Below are 10,072 nucleotides of genomic sequence, written 5' to 3'. Positions count from 1 at the left end.
TGTAAAAAAAATAATGTCCCCAGACAGAGATTTCAAGTGGGAGAAAACCTTGCCTCTCTTTAAATTGGTTCTTGAACCTCTGACATTCCAGCTTAATAAGGTTAGCCTGCCACCTTGTGGCAAGGACGAAAAAGTGCTAGTAACCACGAGAAGATAATGCCAGAATAATGTGGTGTGATAACAACAGTAATGGTATCGGCACTGAGTGCACGAGCAGAATAAAAGAACGAGAAAACAAAAACATAAGAGAGGAAAAAATGGCAACAAGATGGCAACATTAATCCCACCCCCTGTCTACTTCCCCAAACGAAGCAGAACATGAATACCCCCATAAACATTGGGAAACGATTTAACACTACAAGGAAATGTCCCGTCGGACTAATTGTATGGTTCAATGAAAGAATCATAGTATACAATTACCTTAGCAGTGGGCCCTTTGAGTGGCCCCATCTACCCTCATGTCTATTTGCTTGCATATAAGCTAGGGAGGGCAAGGAACTGAACTTGCTCAATGTGAGAAGACGGAAGACAGCTGGCTAGTCCGGCGTCGCGTGCGCCTCTGGAAACAGCTGTGAGAGAGCGGGAGTGTCTCAGGTCGGCTGCGCGGTAGCAGCAGGTGTAACAAATTTGTCTATGAATGCCTCGGCATCAGTAGGCTTAAGAAATGTTTTCTGCTCGGTCCCGAACGTGAGAATCAGACTTCAGGTGGAAAATCTGGATAAATGCTGATCCGGGCTCCGTTGAATGTCAGTGGAGATTGCAGGCGGGCGAGGTTGAGTATTTTCTCCTTCTCTGAGAAGTGGTGTATTTTGACAATCATCGTGTGCGGCCGCGCCGATGAGGATTGTGCGCCTATCCGATGGGCTCGGTCCACTTTCAGGCCAGCGGGGAAGTTGTCGGATCCGAGAAGTTTTAGCAGGAGGTCGGCTATGAAATGAGTCGGATTTCCCTTCTCAACTTTCTCTGGTAAGCCCACGATTTTAATGTTTGACCGTCTTGAGCGGCTTTCGAGGTCAGTTAATTTGCGCTTCATGGCTGTGTTGGATTCAATCATTTCCTCACAGCGGCGCTCGAGACTGGTTATGCGGATGTCATGGTCGGTCATTGCTCCCTCAAGATCAGTAATACGTGTTGCATGGTTGGTAAGGGAGGTTTGAACGAGGTGCAGTTTTGAATCCAGGTCATTAAATCTGAGCCGTTATGTCCTCTTCCAGTTTTCCAATAGCCGCTAGGATGTTAGCCAGAGTGGGTTGTGAACTTGGGGTCTCGTTGGTGCTGGTGGTTGCATATGTAGTTAGCTCGGTTTGGTTGCTAGCGTCGTCTTCTTCAACGAGTAAAGTTGTCTTACTGTCTTCTTTGGCAGGAGAATCAGGGTTCATAGTTTTCCCTTTAGCTTTAGGTTTCCTCATGGTTGTACTTAAAAGATGCAAGCGTGGATTTTTAGTACAATTTTTGTGAGGGTTTGACGGAGCTCCACGGGAAAGCGTCTAATCCATGCGGTGCTCACTAGCGCCCCCCCAGCTGTGTATGTTTAGTTATAATTTGATTTTAGCCCAATGTCACATATTGTACCAGGTTTTTGTGTTGGGGGCTGCAAAGTAGACAAACCAGTTCTGGGTTGCTAGGGTAGTTAAATGTGTGATTGCAAGATGTAAATGTCCTGGTTAGATTAAAGCTATTAACAGTGTAAATGCAAGGTGACTTACACCGTAAAACAAGATAATTCACAATGTCCATATGTGTGCATGGAGGTAAATGGTCCAGGTCTCTGTGCCGCTGCAGGGAGCTCGTATGGGTCAATATTTTCGATGCCTGAGAGTTTCTCCAAATACCGCTGTTTTGCGTTTGGTGTGAGCTTGTTCCTGTAAGATCCCCTTTCTTTCGCCTTATCTTTCTGCATTGCTTTACTTCCTTCTTTTTCTTTCTTGTATTCGTAGATCCATCTCTGTTCCACCGCCATAATAAATGCGCAAAAATTAAAGAGCTCTGGAATGTTTAGTCGCACCTCTGTTAAGTTCTGAAGGTGTTGCCCCGGGCAACTGATAGCATGTCCTACCATCATGGCCGACCAGCTAAGACCCCTCCCAAATCAACCCAAATCGGCACGTGACTCCTCACTCTCAATACACAGAATGTACACATTCTACATTATGTAAACATATATACGCATAAAAATATGCTAAGGTGAAACAGAGTGTACATGAATGGATGTAGGATACAGAAATGTCATGGATGTGCATCGGATGGTATCCAGTGGTAACAGGTAGATTATTGTATTGAATGCAGTGTGTATGTATAGTCCAGTGTTGAACTGTTAAAGTTAAAGTGCAGTGTGTGGCATACCATATTGTGGGAGTATGCTGTAGGGCAGGGTTATTCAAATCTTGCCCAGGAAGGCCAATGCACTGCAGACTTTGAGGGCTTTTACACTGGGCTTGTTTGCTGTGGTCCGAGCGCGATTGTTCCCTGCGCCGCCCGCCGCATTAATCTGCTTTCACACTCAATCGTTGTATCAAACCCAGGTGCGTTTGCAGTCACCTTACGTCATCGCAAATGCAAACGGAAAACGCCTGGAGAACACAACTAGACTGAGCATAATTTTAGTTTTTTGTTATTTTGGTGTTATTATGCACAGCATAATAATTCATTTTAATTATTTAATTTTAATTAATTTAATTTAGACTTTTAGGAGTGTGTGGAATCAACCTAGCCTCTCTCGTGTGTTGAGGAAACAATGATATCGACAGTGTTACGCATGCGCGGGATACTTTACTTCCTGAACAAGTGCGCACCGGAGTCTGTGTTGCTTGCACATTCAAGCGAACGGCGCCAAAGTTCGGGGGCAACCAAACTCAGAGCACCTTCTCGAGGTAGTCTCGGGTTCGGTACACCAGTGCGCACCAGGGTCCGATGACAGCGTTCACGTTAGCGATTTTTCATGCAAACCGTGCCCTGTTCTGCACTAAACTGCCAGTGGGAAAACCCCCTTTAGCTCTAACCCTAATCAAAAACACCTGAGCCTGTTAATCACTGTCTTTGGGATCATAAGAAAATAACAGGTAGGTGGGTTTGAGCTAAACTCTGCAGGGGAAGACGTGGCCTAACGGTTAGCGAAAGGTTGTGAGTTCGAGTCTCGGGCCGGCAGGAATTGTAGGTGGGGGGAGTGCATGTACAGTGCTCTCTCCACCTTCAATACCACGACTTAGGTGCCCTTGAGCAAGGCATCGAACCCCCAACTGCTCCCCGGGCGCCGCAGCATAAATGGCTGCCCACTGCTCCAGGTGTGTGTTCACAGTGTGTGTTCACTGCTCTGTGTGTGTGCACTTCAGATGGGTTAAATGCAGAGCACGAATTCTGAGTATGGGTCACCATACTTGGCTGAATGTCACGTCACTTTCACTTTTTCACTTTCACTTTCAGTGCACTGGCCCTCCAGGGCAAGATATGAATAACCCTGCTGTAGTGTGTATTAGTTCTGTATTAGTTATGTTGTTCTATGATATTGTTTTATTTCATACAGCAATGATTAAACAGGGTTTTCTGTCATGATCCTGCCTTTTTCCTTCTTTTTTCATCCCTTACCTCCCTCTGCTGGTTGTTTTTGTCCTACTCTCACTCTTAAGCCTCATTACCGTCAGCTGAATTCCATTCTCTCATCATCACACCTGTTCTCCATCTGTCTCCTTTGTCTTCGCTATATCTAGCTCTCTTTTTGTGTCTTATTGTTTAACCTAGATGCAACGGAGCTGAGTGTAACCGTTACTTCACTGTATTGTCCTGTCTAGTCTAGTCCTGCTCTGTCTAATCAGTGTTTCTTGTAAAGCCTCAGTTTAGCAGTTGTGTTTACCTCTTTTGTGCATGGTGCAGAGGCTTTGCTGGACAGTCCCTCTGCAGGGCATATACTGCACTCAGCATCACAGGCGAAAGGAGGAGAAGAGCCATCTGTAACAGCACAGATGCAGCGGAGAAAGCCTCTAGGTGGCTCTGGATTAAGAGAGCGGAACCGTTGTTGAGCTGCCAGGGCACAAGCTGAGGCTTGATCAACCTCAGCTGGGTCGCCTGAGTGAGGGTGTCTGATGTTCGAGAGACCCGAAATACCCGATGACCTCAGGATACATCACTGATGATGCATTGCTGTGAAAAATCACACACACCCCAAGCATAACTGTGGAGAGGTTTGCAAAAAGTTTCTTCCCTCCTGATTCCATCACACCTAATTCTCTCCAAGCTTCATCAGCCCGTTTGGTAAGAATTCTCTCCTGCACTTCATCCACTGTAACACCATTTCCCAAGGAGCAGGGGAACCTGTCTATGAAGTTTGTCAGTGAGGAGAATTTGGCTGTTTGCCGTCTGCTTATATCAGCTACAGCAGCATGACGCAGCAATTCGTCCCCATAGGGGAATTTAGAGAGCATGTACTCAACAGCTGTAGTGAAATATTTCCTAACATCCCCGAAGAAAGCTGCAAGAGGTAAGTTAGCTTGACTTTTGATAAATGTCTTTGTGTCATGTCCAATTGACAGCTCATCATCAGGCAGCTGGTGTTCACTGGATTAGTACAGAGTGGGTTGTCATCCTCTCTTTACTTTTTCCATCATTTCCACAACACACTCCGGTTTGCAGAAAGCCAAAAGCATTTTTGCAACTGTAGCTCTAATATCTGCATCAATATGGGCACACATGGTTCTTCTTTCTGCAGGTTCTGATTTGCAGTTTCAAATAAAGGTATAGCTCTTTTTAAAAAAAAGAGCATACAGCTTGGACTGTGGGTCAGTCAAGAAAGCATACAACCTCTGTGGTTTTGTGACTTCTGTTTTTTCCATCTTTTCCTTTTCCGTTTTCTTTTTGGACAGATCCTTCTGTTTTTTGCCCATTTCTTTTTTTTAAAAAATAAATTTGGTTTAAGTCAAACCCCTTAGGTGGTTAAGCTGACTGCTGTGTAGTGCTTGGTCCTGCCGGCAGCTGTTTGGTTGTAGGTCCTGTCTGGAGCCGTGGAGTGCTTGGTCCTGCCGGCAGCTGTTTGGTTGTAGGTCCTGTCTGCAGCCGTGGAGTGCTTGGTCCTGCCGGCAGCTGTTTGGTTGTAGGTCCTGTCTACAGCCGTGGAGTGCTTGGTCCTGCCGGCAGCTGTTTGGTTGTAGGTCCTGTCTGCAGCCGTGGAGTGCTTGGTCCTGCCGGCAGCTGTTTGGTTGTTGGTCCTGTCTGCTTCCGTTTTGGTGTAGGTCCTGCCTGTTGCTGTGTGGAGCTTGGTCCGGTCTTGGACTTTCTCTGGTGGACTTTGGTCTTCAAAAAGCTGGAGGACAAGGTCACGCAGCAAAGCTTTCCGCTTGCTACCCTTGTCAAGGCAGTAGTAGATCAAGTTTAGCATGTATTCAATGTCAATACATAGACTTCTTGAAGCCTTTTCCGCAGCTAAATGCATTAGGTGGCATGCACAGCCGACCATGTAAATGTTGGGATTCTGTGACTTAATGAATGCTGCGACACCTTTTCTTAACCCCTGCATGACAGAGGCGTTGTCAGCAGAAAAGCTTACACAATTGCCCGATGGTATTTTCCTTTTGTTTAGTTCCTGGTCAATGAGATTGTAAATTTCAAGAGTACTACAGCTATTTTTCCGTTCGACGTCTGTGTATAAAAGACTGAGAGAGAGACTCGACGGACGGATACTGAACAAGCCCAGTATCCCTCGACGCCTGATACCAGCTGATTATATCTTGATTTTGTAACTTTACTATTGTACTTTGATTTAACTTTTGTTAACTTTAATAAAACTTGTATTTTATTATTGATAAGTTATGGTCTGCAAGAGTAGTAATTTAAGAGCCGTAAGTAAGAACTGACCACAGGGAAGTGTGCTGAGCAAGTTGTAAGTAGTTTTGAAATGCTTATAGTTTTGTCCAGGGTCGACTTTCCTTACCTACCTAATAATAAATAAACAGGTAAAAGGTGTATAGATAAAGGAGACACCATAAAACATTCTGTATCACTAATAGTCAGTTTCCCTTTGAGAACGGTCTCCGAGGAAACAAGCCCCATTCCTCCCAGACCTGCACAACGAGGTCGCTAAGGCATGGGCTGTGCCCCAATCGGCTCACGCTGGCGGGTCGGAAATTTTCACTAAAGCCTACCGACCGGAAGCCCGTCGAAATATGTGCATTCCGCCCATCGAGGAATCCGTCGCTGCACACCTCTGCCTCTCTGAAGACAGGTGCTATGCTGCCATCAAGGCCCTGCCATTTGACCGCACACGTCACAGACAAACCATATGCTGCCTTCGGAGAAGTAATTTCAGCTCTGCACACGATGGCTGAGAAAATGAGATAAAATCGAGCCGAGGTCTCATAAAAAGCCAACTGTCTCACAATCATAACAGACAGGTATGCATTTTTATGCACTAGATTTGGTATTTGTTCAAAGATTACATGCAATTTGTTGGATGGTTTTTATTTATTTGTGAAATATCATTAAGGCTCATTTATTTATATTTGTAAAACACAATATTACTCAACTGCGTTTTCGCTCAAATTGACCTTTGTATTTGAACATTGCTTTATGTTTGTTTGCGAGTCGAGTTTTCCTTTGCAAAGCAGATCGAGTTTGTTTGCAAAATGCTGGATTTGTTTGTTTAATTAATGGATGGAGAGCATGAATTCTGAGTATGGGTCACCATACTTGTCTGTATGTCACTTTCACTACCATCCTGTTGTGTTGTTGCTCCCCGTGACTTCATAACCGAAGATGGAGTATTCCGTTGACGACTTTCATACCCTTTACGGACCTTGAAACTGTTATTTACTTGGCAGTCTATTGGACAGACACAGGCCTCCTGATTTTCATCCAAAATATCTTAAATTGTATCCCGAAGTCAAACAGAGCTTTTACTGGTTTGGAACCACATAGGGGTAAGTGATTAATGACAAAATTTTAATTTTGGGGTGGAGTATCCCTTTAATTTCCCTCTTAAAAAGAGTTAAGAGAATGCCATGGGGAGTGAGAATATAAAAATATAAAAATAGCCCGCTATTGGGCACAACGATTTTTGCAAAAGTGGTTTGAAATTTTGAATAAGGCCTCTCTCAACCCTGTTTTGTTCATTGATTTTGTAAGGAACTTGACAACACTCATCAACAGATTGTTGAACTCAAGGATAGTGTTACGAGCCTGCAAAATCCTGAGATTTGACATTTCTTGAAGAGTGGACTTCAATTATTTCATTAAACAATGCTTTTAAGGGTTCAGTAGCTTGGTATAATTCAATTAGCTTATAAGGCATCGCTGTAAAATAAGTGTTACCCTTCTGCAAGGGTATTGTTCCACAAGGTTTATTTTTCAGTCTTCACTCAGTGTCCAATTGCTTTCTTAGTATTAAGTGTCATGTGTTCTGGTTTATTTTCTTTTGGGGGTTCACTCATTGGATTCCAATGATTGGATGGAGTTTTGTCTGTAAGGTCCAGGCACTCGGCCCAAGGAAGGTATCCGGTGCTGGATGAAGGTTTCCTGCGTGTTCGGTCTTTCAGCACGCAGAGTTATTCATTTTAAATTAAACTCAAATCTGACTCCATTTTAATATGACCTCGAATTTAGGTTGGAATGCAAATTGGTGGTACGTCTGTTTCTAATTAGTAGGCCTATTCTTCAGACATTTGATTATTCTGGTTAAACTCTTTAGTTTATATTAACTTGTTCATTCGGGTGCTCATGTCGCTAACAAGGATTCAACGTAATCTACTAGAGTCAATAATTTCAGAGTAAAACAGAATAAAATCAAATGTAACAATTTATTCTCAGTCAGGTAAATATGTATTCTGCCAATTACATATCCAATTGAAACACATCAAATCATATCAATACAAAACATCAAATTCTCAAAGATGAATCTAAAAGTAAAATATGCATACCTGACCTTAGAAAATGCATAGTATTAAGTGAAGAGACACACAACACACTACGGGCTTTCTGGCTACAGAAATCGCCCTGATACTCTTGCTGCAATCGTTTAAATACCTCAGACCAAGACAAACATCCCCCGAGATGAAGACAGGAACTAACAATTGGAATTTGCATTAACTCAGGACCCAAGCCTGGGTGGTTTTACAACTCAAAGGGAATAAAGGGTAATTTACATGGAGGACCCTAGGAAAGGGCACTCCCATCACAGTAATCAAGATATCTCTTGACTCTTCGGATCTGTATTATCTTCTAATCTACTTTTGTGAGATTGAGACCATTGTACCAGTTGCACGGAGACATTTCAAATGATACCAGACATGACTGTTAGTTCACTTGCATTGACATTTTCATGTTATCATTTTGAGCAGACTGAGTAGAAGGAAGAATGGGTGAAGGGATTTAAAATGAAACAAATGGCCAGAAGGGGAGGAGGTCTCCTGCTCCTCCACTCTGTGGGTTGTCTCGAAGATGCCCGTGTATGTTTGTATTGTCTGTTTCTCAGGAGATCAAAGTATCTCAGGTTCTTTCATCCTTACATGTCGGTAGAGTCTTTCAAGCATTTGTGGGAGTCAAGCCCAAGATTATTTATATTCACTTCATTACCTGTCGTTATGCTCTTTATGTTTGTAACCCGACCTACTGTGGTTTCCTTATACAGTAATTTGTTTATAAATATTTATTAAGCCTCTTCATCAAATGTAATGCTAATCATTTGACTCCATTTTAGGATATCCAATCAAGAAAAACCTCAACTGATGGGTATCAATTCACACTTCTTTTTGAGGGTAGGCTCTTCGGGCAGGATCAGCTAAATCTGCATCCCCGGGATTTGGACAAAAGGATGGGGACTACGCCAAAATTACTTTTATACAACTATTCACTAATAATTGTAACTCACTCACCACCATCTGTTAACAATTTACAGAATAAATTCCATGTAAACGTTTACCTTCTCTCTGCGTCTTTCTGATAGAAATACATCCAACAAATTTGTTTAAACGTTGGCCATGTTTAGCATCAGAATCCACCTTTTTACAGTGTAAATAAGTCCCCTTTAAATGTAACACAATAAAACAAGTCTGATTACAATAATGATGTATTTTTTTATTAAATACATTAAGACCAATTACTCTTGATGTTGATGGCAATATCCTAGTAGAGCACTAACAGTGCAACTGCGCCTCCAGCAATTAATTTGGGGACTGAAACCCATTTTTTTGAAAACAGGTTTAAAAGTGCAAGTTTTTGAAAATGGCAGCGTTTTCGTTTCTATGTAAACACCCAAAACCAAAATCTCTAAAAACGGTGATGTCATGCGCGTGCATAGCACGTGTTAGGTATGTAGACATGCGCAGTGTGTCAATTTTAAAGGCAAGCACAAACAAACTTATTCAACAATGGCAGAGTACATGGAACTGTTGTTGCTGCTCAAGAGTTTGCTAATGCTTCTCCAGCAAAGTCTGGATTTACTTCACCAATATTACAACCAAGAGCAGAGACGCATCATAAAAAAAACAATAGTCACTTCCCTACAGGTAATGTTTACTAGTTAGTTAGTTAGTTCTCTTTTATTGTCTCTCTTAGGAGAAATTAATCATAGGCAACTGGGAGAGCAGGTCAAAACACACTAAAAAAAAAAAATTACATGCATACATCCACTTTACATATATACATAATAAACCATTCCAAAACATAATTCCCACACAATCCTAATAATAGACTAACATTACATGTTACCCATCACATCACCCTCACCCACATAAACAATTTCAATCACTTATTCAATAGTTTGACAGATAACGGAATGAGAGAGAATTTATATCTATTCAGCTTACAGATTGGAACTCTGTATCTCCTGCCCGAGGGCATTAGTTCATACTCCGTATGGAGAATATGACTAGGGTCACTAATAATTTTAAGACTCTGCTTCTTAACAGACCGCTCAAAAATTTCCTGAAGAGAAAGTGGAGACAACATTCCCATTATTTTTCCAGCTCTTCGACCACATTCTGAAGTTGTGACATCAGTTTAACAGTCAAATCGCCAAACCATATTGTAAGACCAAAGCATATTATAGATTCAATGGCTGATCTGTAAAACAGTAACATGATAGTTTTATCCA

This window comes from Carassius carassius, chromosome 22, assembly GCF_963082965.1.
Source record: "Carassius carassius chromosome 22, fCarCar2.1, whole genome shotgun sequence".
NCBI lineage: Eukaryota > Metazoa > Chordata > Actinopteri > Cypriniformes > Cyprinidae > Carassius > Carassius carassius.
The sequence above is the reverse complement of the archived record's forward strand: the minus strand, read 5'-3'. Positions refer to the sequence as shown.